The 23,322-nt window shown below is 38.3% G+C and overlaps 1 protein-coding gene and 1 pseudogene across 1 annotated transcript in view; one reads left to right on the forward strand and one right to left on the reverse strand.

Annotated features, from left to right (window-relative positions):
- The first annotated feature begins 456 nt into the window (after nucleotides 1–456).
- LOC109397805 (myc protein) overlaps nucleotides 457–23,322 on the forward strand; it is a 98,864-nt gene continuing 75,998 nt past the window's right edge. Inside the window, exon 1 of the mRNA XM_062843313.1 lies at nucleotides 457–509. The gene's annotated coding sequence lies outside the window, so the exon portion shown is untranslated. The remainder of the gene's footprint in view (nucleotides 510–23,322) is intronic.
- The window catches only part of LOC115255663 (low-density lipoprotein receptor-related protein 4-like), a 50,054-nt pseudogene continuing 49,289 nt past the window's right edge, over nucleotides 22,558–23,322 (reverse strand).

A 23,322-nucleotide genomic window follows, 5' to 3' on the forward strand; every position in this document is an offset into this window, starting at 1 on the left:
TTTCTGTGGGTTCTTTAAGCCTTCTGGTTGGGATTCATTCAAGAGTTCCTTAGGGGCCCGTCCATTCATTACAAATAAGAATTTTCTCAATTTTGCGACAAACCTCTCGCCCGTTGTAAGATTTTTAGTAAGAAAACCTCAATGTTCTTGTATGAAGCGTAGGATTTCTAAAAAAAAACTCTTTGTATACGTTTCTGATTAGCTAGTTAGCAGGATACTGTTTTTTTCAGCCAGGTTATACAAGAAGGTATCATAAGGGGTCTCCGCATCCTATATAGGCAATTCTTCTTTGTCCATATATCCGAAATGTACACCATTTCTCAAAATAAAATCCTACTCCAAAGAATTCGGCTGGCTCTCAACCAATGAAAAGTTTCAATTTATTTAGTCGACTAAAATAAACGTACTTAATCATTTTTGTTTTCTTTCCCTCATTTCAGATGAATCGAATCTCCAAAGACAAATCAGCGAAGACGATGGCAGCCAAGCTGCTGGATTCCATTGCTGAGGTGAGACACCAAAGTGTGCTACGAATTCGCCGAGCAATTTGCCATTATAAATACTCAGAGAGCATTTATTAGCAACGTTGAAAAAATCCTAAGAAATTTTAAATTCCTACGTTAGTTTTTAGTTTCAATTGAATTCCAATTTTAATTGTAGCAATTTTCTCTGTTAAATGACACCATCTACCTAGTTCATCAATAAAAACAGATCTATTTCATTATCATACCAACAATTGGCTGTTCGTATTCTTTTTCCAAAATCTCGCAACTTCCCGTTCTTGTGTCCACCTTTTTCGTATTTTCCTTTTCGTCACATTAGCACTTGTCACCCATCACATCGCTTCTTTTTACAATGCTACCTGATTTGATCCGTTTATGACGGACGACGGTTACGGCTCTTGTCGACTCTGCTGAGATTTTAATACCCGCCGGCCGCCCCCGGATCAAGCAGAGCTTTTCGGAAATTCGTTGCAGTTGTCACCTTCTCCTTGTTGTTCCTCTTTGGTTTTCTGCGTTCTGTTGTCGTCCGTCCCATATAGTACTTAAGTTTATGACCGGTAAGCAATTTTGTCACGGTACTTGGGGAACACAGGGTGGTTTCCATGGTGAAGAAGGTAATTAAGATGATTTTATACCTAGCTAGAGAGTTGATTGTTCCGGAAAGAAGAATCAAAAGCTATGATTTTTGAAACACCCTATAACGCTATTAAAAACGGTGTCTTATTGAAGTGTGAATTCAGCTTAGGATAACTACTTAGCTTAGGAAAAGGCGGTTTACGATTATTGCAGTTCTTTTTGATCTGTTTCTCTGCTGTGCCAGTGTTTCTGCAGGTATAGAAATAGTAACAATTTTATTGAAACGTAGGTAATTTTTGAAACAAACTTGGATGAATTTTGTGATTCTCTGTAACTAATGCAACGTATTTAAGAACCCCTGAAAGTTTACCTACATTATCAATACTTCTACGTTTTCAAACGTTTACACACTAGTTTTACCACATTTTCAGCAGAAAAAAACATCAGTAAAAACCCGATTTAATCCACCTATGGTGAACATAACCCTTCTTACACTTATTAAAATTATTGTTTATTATTTGTATTTAACATATTCATTTTGAGTGATGGACCAAAAGATCTAGAAAATATTGTGGATTTGGCATCTAGTGGATTGGTTTCCAAAATATCATCATGTACCATGGACTAAACTACCAGAAATGCCAGACAAAAAAAATATCTTACTTATTCTGGAATTATGTATCTTTTGTTAACTGCCAAAAGATCTTGAATCGATAAACAAATGGATAAGAAAATAAGCGAGATACACTTTGTCTAATATCTCTTTATCAGTCGAATAAATTAGCTCCAAAGTACTTGGTATTCATGGTTATGGTGTAAAAAGGACAAAAATAATATATCTACTATGCTAATCCGTTTTGGAATTAGCTAGTTATTTTGGCTGTCCAATTCTTGCATTTTTCCCAAAATATATAAATTCAAAGCTCTCATTTAATATATTGTTAGTTTTCATAGAATTCCTGTTTATTTGTAATCTGCTAGTATACACTTTATATCAGGTCAGCATTATTGATTGAACAATAATTTCCCATAGACTGGTCAAAAGCTTATGCAAGATAACAAACGAATATAATAATAAAAAAAGGAATTTATTGAAATACTCCTCGAAAGATTTCTCAGTAACCTAATGTCCAATCGAAATAAAATTTCAGGGCCTTCTACAAGGATACTGGAGCTTTCGTTTGGTGCTAAGAGAACCCAAATCGGTTGACAGACGGCTGAGATATTTATTATGATACACTTGGTCAAAAATCTCTCAAAAGTTTAACCTGTATTACTCCCAAGTACTCTTTGAAAGATATCTCGATAACCAAATGTCCAATCCTAATAAAATTGTATAGGGTTCTACAAGGATGTTATAGCTTTCATTTGGTGCCAGGAGAACCGAAATCGTTTGACAGACGGTTGAGATATTTATTATGATACACTTGGTCAAAAATCTCAAAAAGTTTAGTTGTATAAATCCTAAGTACTCTTCGAAAGATATCTCTGTAACCAAATGTCCAATCCTAAGAAAATTTCTGAGCAATCTACTAGGATGTTGTGGCTTTCATTTGGTGCCAAGAGAACCCAAATCGATTGACACACGGCTGAGATATTTAGTTTGATACACTTTGTTAAAAATCTCAAAAAGTTTAGTTGTATAACTCCTAAGTACTCTTCGAAAGATATCTCAGTAACCAAATGTCCAATCGAAATAAAATTTCAGAGCGTTCTACTAGGATGTTGTAGCTTTCATTTGCTGCTAAGAGAACTCAAATCGGTTGACAGACGGCTGAGATATTCATCAATATGCTAAATATCAAAAATCTCTCAAAAAGCTAACCTATATGACTTCAAAGTACTCATCGAAAGATATCTCGGTAACCAAATGTCCGATCGTAATGAAATTCAATAGGGTTCTACTAGGATGTTATAGCTTTCATTTGCAACTAAGAGAATCCAAATCGGATATCAGACGGCTGAGAAACGTACGTGACTTTTTTTGTAACATACGCACACACACACACACACACACACACACACACACACACACACACACACACACACACACACACACACACACACACACACACACACACACACACACACACACACACACACACACACACACACACACACACACACACACACACACACACACACACACACACACACACACACACACACACACACACACACACACACACACACACAGACATTTGCTCAGTTGGTCGAGCTGAGTTGATTGGTATATGAGACTCGGCCCTGCGGGCCTCGGATCGAAAGTCGGTTTTTCGAGCGGTATTTTTACCCTTCTTATGGGTGTAAGAAGGGTAAAAACAGTTTATAAAATTAATTGTTGCGGAATTATTCCGATGTTCTAGAACTATTACACAAAGCCAATTAAACTCCAATGACTAGGGTAATTCGCCAATTGTTGAACAGTTGGTACTGGCATTTTCGTTGTCATTGGATTTCCAGCAATAGGGGTTCCAAGAGGCTTTCAAGGGGAGTTAAGGCATGTTTCAGAAGCGTATATATCAAGGCTTTTCAGTGAATTTCAGGAGAGTTCCGAAAGATTTTCCGTTGGATTAAAGGGACGCCCTCTACAATCTTCTGGAACACCCCCTGAGATCCTTTTAGATCCCTAGAATATCCCTGGAACGCACCTGAAACCTTCCGGAGTCCCATGAAGCGCCCCTAGGAAACCACCTGGAACAACCCTGTAATATCCCTGAAACATCCTGCAATACTCTGATACACCCTGGAATGCTCCTGAAACCCCATGAAATTCGTTGAACGCCCCTTCAATCCCTTGAAAACCCCTGGTACGCTCCTGAAACTCCTTGAAAGACCCCTGAAACATCCATCAAACTCCCTGGAACCCCTCGGAATGCACCTCAAATCCTCTGTAACACACTTGGAACACCCTGAAACCCGTTGAAATATTCTGACACCAGTGCACAATTGTTCGAATCCACGTTTCAGCAGGAAAAAACTTTCTATCTCTGTTATCGTTAATTTTAGACGCTTAGTGCCTTCAGAGAAGTTGTTTGCAATTATATGCTGCATCTTTTTCCAAAACTTTTGATTAGGGTGGTGCACGTCTTAGCCTGGAATACAACTTTTTAATTTGATGCCATATGCAAACCAGTACTTCAGAAAAGCTGTAAACAATGTTATTTCGAATAACTTTGCCGAATATCTTTCTATCTACTTTTCTCTATCTTCTATATATACATCTCACGTATATTCGTATGTTCGTAGCCACCGCTAGAACCAGAAACGGGGAAAAATGTCGTTTCTCATCCTTCCAATTGTCATCACAGCACTGTGGTAATATATCATATAACGCCTACAAGTTATGCAACCAAACATGCTGCTTCACAGTAATCTTCACACAATCTATAGCTTTATGCCTGGCATCCATACACCAATGCGTGAACCCCCATGCCAAAAATAAACATTTCCCACCAACACTCCGACATCCGCATGACCTTGTGCAGGCGCAGAGGACTCAACGACATGTTGGCAACAAGCGATTGCAGTCATAATTTTACTTCTACCAACACTCACACACTGGAGATGCCAGTTAGTCTCGATCAGCTATCTCATTGGTTCTTTGTGTGAGTGTAGCTAATCTGGCGATACTGGAATAGCAACTGCGGACGGTCAATCAAGTTCAAGCTCAAGAAATCAGAATCATTATATTCTTGAAAAACAAATTATCAATTTCAAGCTTTTGTTTAACTTTTTACAAGCACAAAATCGTGTATGAGAAGGGAGCATCAGAGATTTCTAAAGATATTCCTTTCGAAATTTATCCAAAAAATCCTCCTGAGATTCCTCCTGGAATTTCACTCGGGATTTCTCCAGGAGCTCTTTCTGAAATTGTTTCAGGGGTTTAATCAGAATTCCTTTAGAAGTTACCCCTGGGATTAAAAGGATTTTTTAAACTGAGATTCCTAATTAGGATCTGGGATTCTTTCAGGAGTTCTTTCTGGAATTCGTCCAGGTACTCCTCCCGTGATTTCTCAAAGAATTCTTCACAAGATTCCTCCAGATGTCGTTCCAAAATTCACCCAGGAATTCATTCGAAAATCTTCTCATAAAGTTCTTTCATAAGTTTCTTTTGATATTCCTTCAGTTTCTTTGGAATTTCTTCGGAAGTTTATTTTTGGATATCCTCTAGGATCCTCTAGGAATGTAATCTCAGGAATGAATCAAAGAGGAAAAATACCTCAAAACTCATCAAAAGTAGGACTCCCACAAATAATTGCTTGAGGAATCGCAATAGGAACTTATAAAGGAATGACAGAAAAAAACTTATTGATGAATCCCAGATAGAACTCTTCATCAATCCGAGCTTGATTGACCGCCCCTTCGATGCTACTCCAGTATCACCAGACCAGCTACACTCACGTAAGGAACCAGTGAGTTCTCTGCCGGGGACTAGCAGACATCTTCAATGTGTGAGCGTTGGTAATCTTCTATTTTTAGGTGACCATGGCGCCTGTCACGTCAGGTTGCAGGTCAATGTAGAGAAGGGGAAGGAAGTGATGATTGCAATCGCTTGTTCACAACAGATCGTCCCGAGCAGGAACGAATAACTGACACATAACTGCAGCATACTAAAATCAGGTATCATACCAAAACAAGGTATTGATCGGTTACCCAGGTATTGGAAATAACTTATTTTGGTATTTTGTAGGTATTGATAAATTACCTCAACGAATCATTGGTTTGGTGTTGAGGACTGCTTGTGGTATTATTTAATTATGGAAAAATCACTATTTGTAAAGAAAAACCGCCGATTATTATTTGGTTATTGTCATACCTTATGTCATTATTTACGTGTTATGCCCAGAATACACACAAGTTATTGGTTTAGATATTTTACCTCTTATGGAAGGCTTCATAATACCTCATTCAGTTTGTTTCCTATACCTGAGTTTGGTTCAGCTATTTTCTCCTGCTCGGGAATTTTCACACCAAACACTTAACACCTGCCATCCACGCACCAATGAGTGAACCCCAATACCAAAAATAAACATTTTCCAACTGTAGTGCATATATCGTATTATATAATACATAAAATAACTGTGTTTGGAAATTTAAGGAGAAATTTATTTGATTCGAAGTTTTAAATTTATTTCAGTGGATTTTACAACACAGAGTCGACATAACGAATCGGTGCAAACTCAGGTATGAAAAACGGAATATGCACAACGTGACTTAGGTATGAAGAAGCCCTGCAAGAGGTAAAATACCTAAAATAATAACTGGTGTATATTCTGCGCATAACACATGAATAATAAAGACACGGACACCGTCTTCAGCCAGAGGCTGTACAGCCTGAACGAAACTTAACACTAGACAACGGACACACAAAGCATGCAGCAGTAGATACTAGGCTGCGGCTTATTTTTCAAAAGTTGTTGAAAGCTAGAATTCGTAATCTCTTTTCGATTCAAATGACACAAAAAGAGAAACCTCTAAGTTTAAGCCAAAAATATTGAGATTTAGAGGTCGCGCAATCGCTTCAAAGTTGAATTTTCGAGTAATAAAAAGGTGTTTTCACTTCGAGTGCCATAACTTTCTCAATTTTCAACCGATTTTCAATCCTTTTTTATGAATTTCTCACAAATTTAATTTTGAATAAACCCGTTGAACATCATTTTTTTCCAAAGTCACGCAAAATATGAGCTTTTAAAGATTTAATTTATTTTTTTATTCTTTTTACAAAACATTTTAACTTAGGAGACCTATAACTTTTCAACCGTTTGACCAATTTTAAATTTTTTAGCTTGCTTTTGTAGATATTTTTGTTGCCTATCTTTGTCCCAAACAAACTTTTCATCAAAGTAGTCATTTTTATGATACTTTTCACCAAAAACTGTCAAAACATGCCTTAAAACTTGATTTTTTTATGCAAAATTGGAGTTTTTGACGATTATTTGCAATTTTTTACTCCAAACCAGATACTTAGCATCATATTTGGGGATATGGAACACACATTTTAGGTTTTTTTCAATTTTTTTTCCTTGCATTTCGAACATGAAAATATTTTTGATTCAGAACACTCTAAAAACTGAAGTTTAAGGCTTCCATATGATTATTGAGAATATTTTTTTTACTTTGAGCCCGAAATTAAGCATGAAAACAATTAAAATTTTGCCAAAATTCTGATTTTTCCAATAAAATACGTGTTTTTGAACGGTTTTTGGTATTTATCTATTTTGAAACGATTTTTTTTAAAGGTACATTTTATTCACAGCATTCCTAGACAACAACAATATCTACAAAAGCGAGCTAAAAAATTTAAAATTGGTCAAACGGTTAAAAAGTTATAGGACTCTGAAGTTAAAATTTTTTGTAAAAAGAAGAAAAAAATAATTTAAATCTTCAAAAACTCATATTTTGCGTGACTTTGGAAAAAATAATGTTCTACGAGTTTATTCAAAATTTAATTTGTGAAAAATTCATAAAAAAAGATTGAAAATCGGTTGAAAATTGAGAAAGTTATGGCACTTGAAGTGAAAACACCTTTTTATTACTCGAAAATTCAACTTTGAAGCGATTGCGCGACCTCTAAATCTCAATATTTTTGGCTTAAACTCAGAGGTTTCTCTTTTTGTGTCATTTGAATCGAAAAGAGCTTACGAATTCAAGGTTTCAACAACTTTTGAAAAATAAGCCGCAGCCTAGTGGATACGGAGGAGAAACATTCCTCACGAAAAGTTTCATCGTCCGGAGCGGGAATCGAACCCTCACCTCATCGCATGGTGCGCTTATGAGCTTGGTGACTCTAACCGCACGGCCACGAGGCTCCACCTCCACCTCCACCAATGCACAATGGGTCCAGAGCCGCATTTACGAAGACAAAAATGTTTGTGCCTAAACCTTATATTTTAGATACATACATGATATCTTTGGGAAAGTTTCTTCATATTTTACGACCTTTTTTCTCATCATTGTGAAATTAGGGTGGTCCCTCTAGTTCAGCTGATCAAAACATCTGCTTTTTAACAGTTTTATGTACGCTTACAAAATGTTCTACAAAGTTGTAAAAGAACTTATTTGGAGTAAGTTTGCCGAAGAAACCATTATTCTATCTCTTATGGTTCCTAACTTATATTTTTTTGAAAGAATCATGTTAGGGTGATCCATGAAATTCAGTTTTCTTGCAATAACTTTTAATCCAATCGTTTCTCGTAAAAACTTTGTTCCTGGCACTTTTAGAACTATCAATGACGCATATTTTTTCTAAAGAGCTCAATATTCTATCTCTCATAATTAAAAATATATTGGCTTTTTTCTTCAAAAAATCTCTTTTTTGTAAAAAGTCATATCTCAAAAAGGAGCAAATGGATTTTCAATCGCCGAATTGCATTGAAAAGATCGTACTCTGTTCTATTGATGGTGAAAAAATTGTGAGTACCTTTTTTATTTGAAGCTTTTTTTTGAATTTAAAAAATACGGTTTTTTACATAGAAAATCAGTTGTAACTATTAAAATCGATGAGATGCAAGGTTGGCGTCTTCGACAATATTGTGAGTTTTTGGATGCTCTAAAAGTGCTCAGAACAAAGTATAGCGAAAAAATCAACGCATAAAAATATATTGAATAAAAACGGATTTTCGTATGGAAAACAAAACATTTCAAGAAAATTCAAATCGTTTTTGTTAGATAGATCGAAGTAACCATGTCGAAAAAGTTTGAACTTGTTTATATTCTACATTCCGTTCATAGACTCAACTTAAAAAGTGATTTTTAGATAATTTCCGTCAATTAAATTTTAATTTCATCTTTTTAATTCATGGATAGCAAAATGTAAAACACTGGTCAATATTGATGTTAACATTAAAGCCTATCAAAGATACATAATTCGCGATATCTTACCAACATGGCGCCTTAATGCTGATGACAGTATGAATAAACATTGGTTCTAAAATGAAATTGATGACCATTTATCAAGCTACTTTGATCTATCTAGCAAAGAAGAGTTAAATTTGCTTGAATTGTTTCGTTTTCCATACGAAAATCCGTTTTTATTCAATATAATTTTATGCGTTGATTTTTTCGCTATACTTTGTTCTGAGCAATTTCAGAGCATCCAAAAACTCACAATATTGTCGAAGACGCCAACCTTGTATCTCATCGATTTTAATAGTTACAACTGATTTTCTATGTAAAAAATGTATTTTTAAAATTCAATAAAAAGCTTCAAACAAAAAAGGTACTCACAATTTTTTCACCATCAATAGAACAGAGTACGATCTTTTTAATTCAATTCGGCGATTGAAAATCCATTTGCTCCTTTTTGAGATATGACTTTTTGAAAAAAAGTGATTTTTTGAAGAAAAAAGCCAATATCTTCTTAACTATGAGAGATAGAACATTGAGCTCTTTAGAAAAAAATATGCGTCATTGATAGTACTAAAAGTGCTCGGAACGAAGTTTTTACGAGAAACGAATGGATCAAAAGTTATTGCAAGAAAACTTAATTTCATGGATCACCCTAACATGATTCTTAAAAAAAATATAAGTTAGGAACCATAAGAGATAGAATAATGGTTTCTTCGGCAAACCTGCTCCAAATAAGTTCTTTTACAACTTTGTAGAACATTTTGTAAGCGTCCATAAAACTATTAAAAAGCAGATGTTTGGATCAGCTAAACTAGAGGGACCACCCTAATTTCACAATGATGAGAATAAAGGTCGAAAAATATGAAGAAACTTTCCCGAAGGCATCATATATCTGAAACTTATGGTTTAGGCACAAACATTTTTGTCTTCGTAAATGCGGCTCTGGACCCATTGTGCAATGACATCAGGTATGGCAACACCTAAATAATAATCTATGATTTTTCCATACAAATAGCGATTTTTCCATAAGGCGCTGTCCAAAAACTACGTAGACTTTTTTGGGCCATCTCAGAACCTCCCCCCTCGTAGACTTTTGTTCATACAAAATTTTCAAAATTTGTATGGAGCGTAGACTTTGGCCAGACCAACCCCCCCCCCCTATAAGTCTACGTAGTTTATGGACAAGCCCTGGATAACCGACCAATACCTTGTTTTGTTATGATACCTGACTTTGGTATGCTGCTGTTATTAGTTAGTTACTCGTTCCTGCTCGGGTTACTGTGAAGCGGCACAGTTAGCTTGGTTGCATAACTTGTAGGCGTTACGATATAGAATTACACTGTGCTGTGGAAGGAAGGAAAAGGGCTTTTTTCATTCCGTTTTAGGTTCTAGCGATGGCTATACGTGAGATGTGTATGTAGAGAAGAGAGAATAGAGAAAATAGATGGAAAGGTACAAAGTAGGTTAAAGGGACGAACCAGGGATTGAACCCTGAATCTTCTGCATATGAATTAGAAGCGGTAGCAACGAGATCACCAAGCACGTCATATCTTGATTTTCTTAGGCATAGAATGCAAAAATATCAACTAGCGAAGAAAGCTTTAAGGTGCCTATGGAAGTGCTTACAGAACACTAAGTTGCAAAGCAGGCCCTGTTCCAGTTTGAATTTACTTTTTTAGAAGGCTTTTTTAGATCTCATAAATGGAATTGGTGATCAAACTGCTAGGCTTATTAGACAGAACACTAATAAGTCTCTGATCTTGACTCTGACAACTAACGTGTTCTTTGGGCGATACGAGACTGTTCTCAAATCAGTAAACGCTTACGTCAATCCGCCGAAAATTGCGGCAAATTCGAAGGACGCACAACCGCGTGCTATTGATATGGTTGTTACACAAGAGCATCCACAAAAATATCAATCAACGTCAATTACCCGACCTGGGTATCACCTACCATTGGAATTCAGCAGCGTGAACAAATCAAACAAACTGCATGCACAGCACATTGCTCATGCACTACACTGTGTTGCTGATTGCTGTCGCCTGGAGATAGCATTCTCTGTCCATCTACACCACCTATGACCTATTTAGGAGTTCGTAGAAGAATTGAAGGACTTTCTAGTGAAATTAGGCGTGGAAGACGGGCTTGGTGTTCTAGTGGCTACCGCTTATTCTGATTCATATGCAGAAGGTCCTGGGTTCAATCGCTGGCCCGTCCCTTACTTTCTACTTTGTATCTTTCTATACACTTTCTCTCTATGCTCTCCTCTCTACATATACAACTCATGTATATTCATATGTTCATAGCCATCGCTAGAACCAGAAACGGTTGAAAAGTCGTTCCCTTCCTTCCAACTTTCACAGCACAGTGTCAATCCATCAGATAACGTCTACGAGATATACAATAAAGCGAACTGTGCCGCTTAAGCTTCACAGTAATAATCGCACTAATCTATCACCTTACGCCTGGCATCCACGCACCAATGTGTGAACCCTCGGCCAACCATATCCCACCAACACTCCGACATCCGCATGGAGTATCATAAAGCTGTCAATCACAAATATTTCAAAGCTACCTGGATAATCTCATTGAAGCAGAACTTGATGTAAAAAGTAAAAAGTAAACTTACAAAAGGTATTGAAGTTACTGAGGTTGCATTATCTTATATCATACATCACAACAAACACTTGATGCAATTTAACAAATGGAGATTTTTGCGAAAGCATACAGTTCCAATGAACGCGCCTAGGTTCTCACAATCAGCAATTTTCTATGAATTGTCAATACTAAAATTAGTTGATTGAGATAGTGTTCCATGGCAACAATTACGCCATCAAATTTCATTGTGAATTTACACGATTCACGTGAAATAGTATTCGATCTGGGAGTTCACTACATACCTTGAACACCATCTACCGGCATTGTAGCAAGCCGGGTATAATTAAATGCGTGCGCGATGAGACCGGATAGATCCGGAGCACTGCGGCAGTCGCAGATTTGTTTTATATATTCTCGCACGTTCCCGCTGTTGTTGCTTTACAACAGATACTGTTACTAGGCGGGCGCGCGTAGATTGGTGATTTATGGATAAGATAGAGTGAGTAACTATCTTTACACACACCGCATCGCTGAGAAAGGCAAAAAAAAAAAAATAACAATAATAATAAGCAGTGCGAGCGCAAGTAAGTGCGAGAAATAATTGCGAGCCGGAAAACAATATAAACATTTGGCGCCATCTCCCATAGAAGATTAACTGCCACTGCATTACATATTTAACGGCCTTTGGTTGTGCGTGCGCGAGAATGTGGATACAAATAGGGGATCCGTATGACGCTACCAACTACGAGTTACGACGGAATCCCGGAATGGATTACTTCCGTTTCCATCCGAGTCAGTCCAGTCAGTGGTACAGTCATCCATTAGTTGGTGAACGTAAAGTGATCTCAAGCAAATAGTAGTAGGCTGATTTAATGACTTTATTAAGTTCAGCTAACTAGATGACTTGTTGGCGAGGTCGCCTGCTGCGATTCTAAAGCATGGAGATACAAGCAGGAGCGCCTACTACAATCCTCAATCCTGTTTCCTGGCATCATCCCGGGGGAAGGATTATCAAATGTCAAGTTTTAACATTTGATCCACTGCTGTTTTTTACTGTTTGTTTACGATTTGGCACTAAAAGGTGCATTTCCGTCAATTGAAAAACACAAGCGAAATGAATGATTACAGCTGGACGAATGCATAGATTATGCTTTGAAGAGGTTATGTCAGAACTGAACCGTTGCGGAAATCACCGAATCAACAGAGCGCACGTTTGGTCGGGCTGTTCCCGAGAAAACCGAAATAGGTCGTTGAATGGGATGGGAGTGTTATCTCCCGCTGAGATTCGCGGGAGTAGTGCAGTCCGCGAAGAAAAATATGCAGTTTGTTTGATTTTTTTCAAATTCGAAAGAAGAAAGGTGATACCAGGTCGGGTAATCGACGTTGATTGATTTTTTTGCGGATGCTTTTTACTTGGCGTATCAACAGTACGTCCTTCGAATCGTGCCAAGTCTTACGGGTTGACGTAAGCGTTTCTAATTTGTAAACTTGTTTTTACCAGTTTGAAAATCTTTCCTTATTCACATCTTTTTTTCTACTTTTTGGCTCACTGAAACATGCTTCCTTTTCATCTTCAAACCCGCTTTGATATGGCTTCTGATTTAGATGCAGAAGGTTTTGAGTTTAATTCCTGGCTCCGACTTTACAACTTATTTAGCATCTTTTGCCTACTTTTTATCTCTTTTCTATATTTTTTTATGTGTTCATAATCACCACTAGAATTAAACTCTAGTTGAAAATGACGAATAAATCGATATCCGTCCAAAGTTATTGTCGTTCGCAGTTACAATATACACCTAGTTACAATTATCTATTATATGTTCGCACCCATCGACAGTGATCCAAACCTACAGACAATATTATGTGCGAAAACACAAGCTAAAACTTGAGCTTTGCATTAAAAGAAGCTCTAACCAAAATAGGCGCACACATTGTCGGATTCACAACCAAAAAAACGGTAATTCTTACTGTGTCATGAGATCATGACTAAAAGTCTTGATATTATGACCTAAGCGATGGTTATATAACAATTATAAGCTTTTTTTTCATTTACCATAAGTCATTATTGTGAAAAGCGTTAATTGATTGATTGATTTGTCTTTATTAGAGAGACTTTCAGCCCTTGGCTGGTTCGTCTCTCCTGAAAAGCGTTATGTAAAGTTATTCTCGTTTTCCGAAATAATATATCATGACGCTTAGTCATGTAATCATGACTCTGATTCCTGTAAACAATCCACAATAGTCTGAGGGCCGTATTTAAGTGAAAAAAATATGCCTACAATATTAGTTTTAGTCATATGCTGTCTTCGAGCAAGTTTTTTCATACTTTTTTGGACATGTTTTCCAACAAAGTGATGTTAAGGTGGTCCAAATGGTTCTCAAGATCACAATGTAAATTTTTTATTGTTTCCAAAAAGAGAAATAAAATGTTCTACAAAGGTGGACATCGCTTGATTCTTAACAACTTTGGCGAAGAAACCATATTGCTTTATCTTATAGTTTTAAAGATATTATGTTTTAAAGGAAAAAATAGGGTGACACCCGAAAAAAGGTTTCCCTCGATAACTTTTTTAAATTGATTTCTCGCAAAAACTTTGTTCCGAGCAATTTTAGTGCATTTAATATGCAACATTTTTGCCCAAGCCAGTTAAGTTCTATACCCTAAAATTAAAAAAATATTCGTGGTTTTCTTCTAAAAATGGCTTGTTTTTTAAAACCAAATACCTCAGAATGGCGCAAGCCTATTTCAAATCTTTAAGTGTTGTTTGAAAGATCTTATTCTCATCTTTCAATGGTGAAAAAAGGAAGAAGGTGTTTTTCTTTTGAAGCGTTTAAATTAGTTTTGAAAATATGGAATTTTTAAAGAAAATGGGCCCTAAGTACGTAAATATAAGAGATACTAGCTTGTCTTCGACAAATATGTGTGACATTATAAGTATAAAAAGTGTTTAGAATAAAGTATTCCGGAAAAATGAAGCATGTGGGAAGAAAACCGTTTCTTCTAAGGAAATTATTACATTTGTATGCTAGAAATCACCTAAAGAGCAATACAAAAAGGTACTTGTAATATTATAAGGTACAACAGATACAATTCTGAAAGAATTTCATCGATTGACTGAAGAGAAACAAGAGTCGAGCCTATAGACCTTGATGGTCTTGATTCCAGAATGCTTAGATCACCAAGTGAATATTGTAAAGTTACAAAAGGTGCACTCTGAAGCTTAAAAGTAGTGTAGATTATATTCCACGAGGATTAATAAAAATATCGTAAGATTTACTGAAATTGCAACCCATACTTCAAAGCAATATCGGGAAAATCTCTTGAAGAAATTCCTGAAATATAGTCTGTAGGATCTTCATGTAAAACTCCTGGAGAAATCAGTCGGAATTTCGATATTCTGGAAGAATCCCGGAAAGAATTGTTCGAATCTTGAAAAAATCTGGTATTAATCCGGAAGAATCTCCGGGAATATCAAGAAGAAAGAGGCGAGATGAAAACCAAAGAACTCTTGTGAGAAATCCAGGTAGGCATTCGAAGAGATATTTCTAGGGAAGTTTCAAAAAGCAATTCTGACGGAATTTTTGGACAACTCAATATTTTATTTTCAATCGGTGCAAAATTTTCCTGAGTAATCAAGATATTCCCTGTGTATTTCAGTTTTTTTCCGTGTTCAATAAAATTCCCTGAGGATTTCCGGTTTTCTACGGTTTTCCAGGTAGTAAACACCCTGATTAAGCTAGGGAGTAATGATCCCTACCAAGACGAGATACATGACTGCGGGTTAAGTAGAGACGGACACCAGCCTGAGGATGCCTGAGAGATAGATAGAAGGGAATGTCTTCAAGGTTTTGAAGAATGTATGTACACGGGAAAAAATTCGTTGCCTGATCCATGACTAAAATGTTCATGATATTGTAAATGCTTCATGATATTGTAACTACAAGTCATGATATCGTGACGTTAACAACGATTATCATGTATAATAATAACTGATTCCATCAACAAAAGCCATGGCCGTCAAAAGCGTTATGAAAAAATTAAGCTTGTTTTCATAAATTGAATACCATAAAGCATAGTCATGGTAGCATGGCTCTGAGTCATAAAACTATGACGCTGAGTCATCTCAACCAGACGCTGAGTAGTATAAACATAACGCAGAGTCATAAAATCATGAATCACAACAAACGAATTTGGGCACTGTAAGCGTTACGCAAACCCTCGCGCAGAATCACCTACGCCATTTTTGTCACTTCTGTCAAGAAGCCTTTTGTGAGCGGCAGTGTTTTTCGGTGAGATTTCTTTCTTGGTTTTCGAAAAAGTGTAGTGAATTGTTCTTACTTAAATAGTAGTAAACTATATAATTATTGAACTACATTCCAGAAGTTGAAAGTGAAAAAACTCTATATTCCGGCACAAAACTCCGGCCAGCTTCATCAGCAGCAGAACAATCAAGCTCACGTAATGATTTTAACAATTTATACAATTAAGCCTTGCTTGATTTTATCGCGGGGAGAAGGAGCGGTGCTCGTTATTTTCGGGGGAGCGGAGTACAAGGCAGACCACATCCTCCATGCCATTTGCATTTGCATGCAAGTGATATATGTTTTGAATCTCCAGTATGCACCAGACTGCAAGCCCCTCTGGATGTTCTTGCAGGCTCATCTGTTCAAAAACCCAGCGGTAGATCTACCCAAAAGCACCCGCGATTTACTGCGGGCTATTAAGTAGGTTGAAGGCACAATGATGAATAAATATTGACAAATACCAGAATCATAAAAATTACTTCAATATTCAGGAACCTTGTTCATGATTTCAGAGTGCGTGCTTCACGATAACATGACCTTAAATGCCACTTTGCACCAATTAATCCGATAGTATAAATTACAAATACTAGAATCATGCATTCTGCTTATGTTTTTATAACATTAGGTAATAAATTTAGAACATGCTTTATGATAACATGACCAGTACTACCATTTTTCGCAAATCGATCCAGTACCATAAATGACAAATACTTGCACCATGAGTAATGCTCAAGCTTTCATAAATTTAGTTCATAGTTTGAGTACGTACTTCATGATAATATGAACCGACTTACCAAATTTCGCTAATAAAACTGGAACCATAAATGACAACTACTAGTTCTATGAATACCGCTTCTGGTTTTATGAATCTAGTTAATAGTTCTGGTATTCATGGGCATGATATCATGACTTAACTTACAAATTTTTGTCAATAAATATTAAAAACGTAACGCCAAGGTGACGTTACGGCAACATGGGTCATGAAATTATGACCTTTTTTTATGGTGTATATTTATAACATGAAAACACACATTTTACGCGAAATCATGACTCATTTAGCAGGTTCCAAGCAGCGGATTTTTTCCCGTGAATTGAAGTACACAGGGGGTAAAATATTTGGCAAGGAAAGAACTGAAGAAGCAACATCAGTTTGACATTAATGAAAATTCGATCGAGTCAAACAAGATGTTTGAGCATTGGTTTCTTTTTGGACAAATGTTTAGCCCTGTGGAGCTTCGAATTATTGTGCACAAGCGGGTCCCCCAAGAAGTAACTTGTGTTTACACTTTGACGTTTACGAAGTAGTGACGCGACGACAGTTTGCGCACCTACACAGATCGAAAAAAGAGTGTAAAATTCTGTGACATATGATGCACATAATTGGAGCGTGGGATATCACAGAAGTTTACATGACATATCATGTAAAGTTCGTGAAATATCATGTAAACTTCCATTATATGTGATGTAATTCAGCATGACTCTGAGAGTTTACATGACATATAACACATATTTACATGATATATCATGTAAACCATCATAACACTAAGTTTACATGACTAAAATGGAGTTTACATGACGTGTAAATCTCATTATTTTTATCTGTGTACTAAATTGCTTGATGTGCATTTGGTAGACCATGTGCTACTAGCGTGCATTGGTCAGCTAGTCGAATAACAATGCAGATTCAGTACCACACAGACCCTTTGTACTAACAGCTTATTTAACTGCGAAAAGTGTGAAATACGGCAGACTTCAGTGGGCTGGTAATGTGGTGCGAATACTGAAAGAAAGAAGTGCAAAAATGGGGCTAACGCTAAGAACACTTAGTACAGAGGTGTTATAAAACCAGTAACGACCTTCTGTAGTGTGTGCTCAATAGAGCTTTGTTACAGGTTTGTTAGAACAGTTCAAAGACTATGAAACCTGATTTGGTAGTGTATTTCAATACTCATGAAACCCATCCAGATGAATCATATTCGGCACTCTATTGTGAATTGGATGCATCAACACCGTCGCCTCGGTGGCGCGAAAATCTGTCATCCCCATCGCATTCATTGCGAGCATTCCAGTGACCTCATTCGCGTTCTTCCGTTCCACCTACGCCACGTTCTCAAACATCTACCTATAGACTCGCCGTAGCCGTACCCACTGACACTGCACAGGGGTCCCGAGCAGAAGAAAATAACAAGTGAATAACACATCAAGGTATTTATCTTAAATACTACCATACCTTGATATGTCCTTCATTAGGTGGTAATAAGAGGCAAAATAACAAAAACGAATACCATAATTTTGCATAAATAACACCTACAAAATAACAAGCCTTGTTATTTCAATAATGAATGCATACCTAAAATTGCAAATGCTGTATTTGGTATTCCAAAGTTATTGAATAACAAATTAATAACATTTCTTGTTATTAAATGTTTTATTTGTTCGATGACTTCATGATGTAATAGCAAATCTTGTTCTTCGCAAATTTCCATTGCTGAACCAACAAATACTACATCAATACCAAACTCTGTTCAAATACCTCCAACTGTTATTGTGATGCTCTCATAACATTTCGTAGAATAACGCAGCAATAACTATTTTAGGTATTAGAGCACAGGTTGCTCTTCGCATGGTATTTGTAAGGTATGCCCTTCTTCTCGGGGTGGATGCATTACCCAGCAAAAATTCCCAGAACAAACACCTCGAATCGATCGGCAGCGGCATCCAAGTCGGCGTTGCACAGAACACGTCAAGCGCTTTCGCACGGATGATGCATTCATTGACCTCATCGCGCGCGTCCGTTCCTCGGTTCCATCGCCTACTCTGTTCTTGTTCTGTCTCTGTGTCACAGTCGTCAAAACGGTGAATTATCTCTGATCATGTGCATTTGCATTTTTCAGCATTTTTTGCACTCTCATTCTACAAAATGCATTCTTCAACCACCCAGCCAACCCACACGTAGCCCGTAGTGGTACGCGCGATAAAAGCGATGTCCGGCGACGCGGTTTAAAGCTTGTTTACATTGATGAGATATCGCGTCGCGTCTGAATCCTCATCCTCACACCAGAGAGACAGAGAGTGCATTTGCGCGGTGGTACGAAGCGAGATTGTATGCGTTTTAAGGACAGACTTGTTAGAGTCCCAAAATGGCCGCCACAATGGCCGACTTTGACACCCACTCACGATTTCGAGGGCACAGGTCTCTTCGTAAACAGAACCAGCGCACAAGAGATTTTTATTTTAAGCTTATTACAAGTGAGCAAGAACAGAATAATAAAATGCACAGTTGTTTGAAGCTTGCTTCTTGAGATTTGTGCGTCTGAAGTTCTGATGCAATGTTGAAGCGGGATTTCATGACGTTTGTCCTTAAGTTTGGTGCAAATTTTGCCGGCCGGCGTTTTTCGACCAGTTTGAATTTTTCGGGTCATCGTGGGGCGTCTGCCGGCCGGCGCTGGCACTGTGGTGGAAACCGGGTGCATCGAAAAAAGTTGTCTATGAACGGGCACCAACCACCCCGCACAGACAGTGACAACGACAAGCCAAGTTTGGCGGTGTATGAGAACGGGCTGCAGCAGTATATAGGAGGTCGCTCTGATGCAGCGTCGTCATGGCACCACATCGATACTAAGTGCCGTTGTTGCACCGTGCTCACTACCATACTGCAAAAAATGCAATGAGTGCTGAGCAGCGTCACTGTTATTATTTTCTACGGTATCTCTCTCCCCAGATCGTAGTAGGTGAGTAGGTAGTAGATAAGTGCAGTTGCCTACTACGATGCGACTTTTTGTTTTGATTGCTTGTGGATGATTAACTTGCATCCTGTTTTCGGCGGTTCATATTGTTATTGTTGTTTTGCGCTTCTCAGTGAGCACTAGATGTGTTGAGGAAGCTTTTAGGTTTACATATCTCATGGAGTTGGTGATGGTGGGTGAAGAACCGAACCAGTGCGCAATAGGCAAGGTCGTTAGAGAGCAAATTTCACAACCAAATGAAATTGCATTGGAGAATGATAGGAGCGCGAGCGCTGGCTGTGCTGAGTTCGGGCACAGGTTGAATAGCTATAGCTATTGGTAGATAGCGAAGCAGTACGTTTAAATGGACTTGCCATGTGAATCACACAATGTTGTGAAATCAAGCTTGGTCACTTGCAGCTGGAATGCATTTGTTGTACCGGTTATGGTTATTGAAAACATTGAGTCAATTGAGAATGGTATAAGTGACAGTGACATCACTGAAAAACCAGATCTGAAGTGAAGAATTCCTTCTACATTTTTGCTCCTGGTTATCTCAATTTGATTTTGTAATTGTAATCTGTTTCAGATATGTACATTTTATTACTGTTTGCATCATATTAGTTCATCTAATCAATCTGGATTACCTAGAATTCTAAAAAAAAAAATATAATTGCTTTTATCAATGTAATAGGGTATGTGTTCCATCAGTAATCTCACGCTCCCATATTCATCCTATTCGAAAACAAGCGATTACGGCACCGATTGATTCCGTTCTTTTTGTTTTCATGCGTGCTCACTCCTAACAATAAATACAAAAATAAGAAACAAAACAAACAACGCTTCAATCCTTTGTTTTTCGTAGGATGAAAATGGGAGCCACATGCTTAATAAGGGAACCAGTACCCTACATTGTCTGTTTTATAAAACAATGATCTTTTTGAACTCAGGATCCAATAATGATATGTCAATCATCATTTGAATCACCTAATAGATTTCAGGAGGTTTTCAGAACCTAATTGATTTTATTTTGGTTTCATAAAGGTTCTGAATACCTTTTCGAATCTATTTGACTTAAAATTATAACATGATGTGCCTTCTTACTTCACTACTGACATTCTTGTCAGCCGTCGATAAGGATCCGAGGTAGACGAATTCCTCGACCACCTCGATTCGGATAGTTCACCCGACACCCTTATGTAGTTTTGTACACCGTTCGTCGTTGCTCTAATCAGTCTAGTCAGCTTCCCAGGAATGCCGTTTTCGTCCATAGCTCTATGCGATTGATACTGTCGTTTGCCGCTTTGAAGTCGATGAACAGGTGATGCGTTGGGAACTGGTATTCACGGCATTTCTGGAGGATTTGCCGTACGGTGAAGATCTGGTCCGTGGACGATCGGCTGTCGATGAAGCCGGCTTGATAACTTCCGACGAACTCATTCGTTTTAGGTGACAGACGACGGAAGATGGTCCAAATGGTCGCCTTACTTATGAAGCAGATTACCCCTTCCTTCCACTCCTCCGGTAGCTGTTCGGTTTCCCAGATCCTGACTAGCAACTTTTCTGGGCCAATCTTGATAAGTTCAGCTGCGATACCATCCTTACCAGCTGCTTTGTTGGCTTTGAGCTGGTGAATGGCATCCTTCAGTACCCTCAGCTTGAGGGATGGCTCATTTCCGTCCTCTTCTGCATTGGTGTAGTCGTTCCCTCCATTGTCGTGGTTTCCGATGCCTATGTTCTCCACGCTATTCAGACACTTATCGAAGTGCTGTTTTCACCTATCGATCACTGTCCGTCCGTCAAGAGCCTCCCGTCCTTATTCCTGCATATTTCGGCTCGCGGCACGAAGTCGTTGCGGTATGCATGGAGCTTCTCGTAGAACTTCCGTGATTCATGGGAATGGCACAGCAGTTCCATTTCCTCGCACTCCGTTTCTTCCTGGTGGCACTTTTTCTCCCGAAAGAGATGGGTCTGCTGTTTCCGCTTCTGTTTGTATCGTTCCGAGTTCTACCGGGTTCCTTGCTGCAGCATTACCGCCCGTGCTGCGTTCTTCTCCAAAATTGCTCTGCACTCCTCGTCGAACCATTCACTCCGTTTCACGTATCCGATGGTGCTCATGGCTGCGTCGTTGACGGCTACTTTAACTGTACTCCAGCAGTCCTCTCGAGGGCCCATATCGTGCTCGCCCCCTTCTGGCAACGCTTCCTCGCGATTTTGTGCGTATGCTGATTGCTGATGCAAATTCCGGTTGCTTCAGTTGCCGGTACCGGACGTTGTTAATTCCAGACAATCTTCCCTGCAGGAATTTCTTCCGGCGTTCCTCTATTGATTCTTTCCAGAGTTCCTCCAGGTACTCCTTCTAGGACTACTGCACGAGTTACTTAACGGATTCCTCTCATAGTTTCTTCTAGTTTTTTTTTTTTTGGGTTGTTCGTCTGAGTTTACACCAGTAGTGGCATCTGGGATTCTATAAATTTCACACAGGAAATCTTCCGGGATTTTTCCAGAAGGTCTTCAGTAATTGCTTGCGGGATTCCTTCAAGTGCTTCTTCTGAGATTTCCGTAAGAATTAATTTGTATTCTATCCAGCAAATCATTCCGGAGTACATATCTTCAAGAAATTTTTGACGGATTTCATCAGGAACTTCTTCTTGGGTTTTTCTAGGATCTTAATCCGGTTATCTTCCAGCAACTCCTTCCAGGATTTCTATATTAAATCCTTTCTGGCTGCAGGAGATCCTCATAGAATTCTTGCAGATCATTCTGGAACCTTTTGTGGAAGTTCATTATGGAATTATCTCAGATATTTCTCATGGGAATCCTCCAGGAGTTTTTTATTCCTTATGAAATGGAGTACTTATGGCAAAGAGACTACCATCTTATAAATTCTTAATGCATTTCCTTGAGGAACTCCCCCATCATCTTCCTTAGAAATATCTCCAATAGTTTTGTAAGAAGTTCCATGTGATTTCATTCCCCGAAAAAAAAAAACAATCTAAAGACATCATAAAAGACTGGAGGAATCTCAGATGAAACTTGTAAAGGAATCCCAGAAGGAACTGCTAGAGGACTTTCATAAGAAACTTCTGGAGGAATCTCTAAAAGAATTCCTAGAGAGAGAAGGCAGCTCTGAAGAAACGTCGTAAGGAGCTCCTGGAGTAGTCCTGGAAAGAATCCTGGATAAATATCTGGAAGGATCACGGAAGGAAATCTTTGAGGAATCTCACAAAGAAAATCTGGGGAAATCTCAGGAGGAATTCATGGATGAAACTTGGAACGGATTTCTGGATGAATATCGCAAGGAGTTCTGCGAGGAATCATAGAAGAAATTTCTGGAGGATTCCCAGAACGAAGAGTTCTTGATTAAACTCAGGAGAAACTCTTCCAAGACCTTCGCAGTTTTGCGAAGTTTGCTAGTGTTCAACTTTGACTCGCAATGCAGAGCTTTGGTTATCCAATCCGCCCAGTAGACCGTGCTTGTGGTCACCGTCAAGGCATCAGGTATTAGTAGGTCGGCTCAAGAGGCACGTTCTGCTCCATTTGGGAAATTTGTGCCATAAGTCGCATGGCTCTATCCGCTTGGACTTCGAACCCGTCCAGTAGAGGCGGTTCTCTACACTGTCCACCGAAATACCACTTACGAAGCCCAAATCTGTTGTCATGATACTCTTCCGGTGCTCACCGTCCATGTCCGCCCTTTCGATCACCGGTTCCTTACGCCAATCGCACCAGAATAGGTACCCGCTCTCGTATTCCAGGGAGTA

Source organism: Aedes albopictus, unplaced genomic scaffold, assembly GCF_035046485.1.
Source record: "Aedes albopictus strain Foshan unplaced genomic scaffold, AalbF5 HiC_scaffold_15, whole genome shotgun sequence".
Taxonomy (NCBI): Eukaryota; Metazoa; Arthropoda; class Insecta; order Diptera; family Culicidae; genus Aedes; species Aedes albopictus.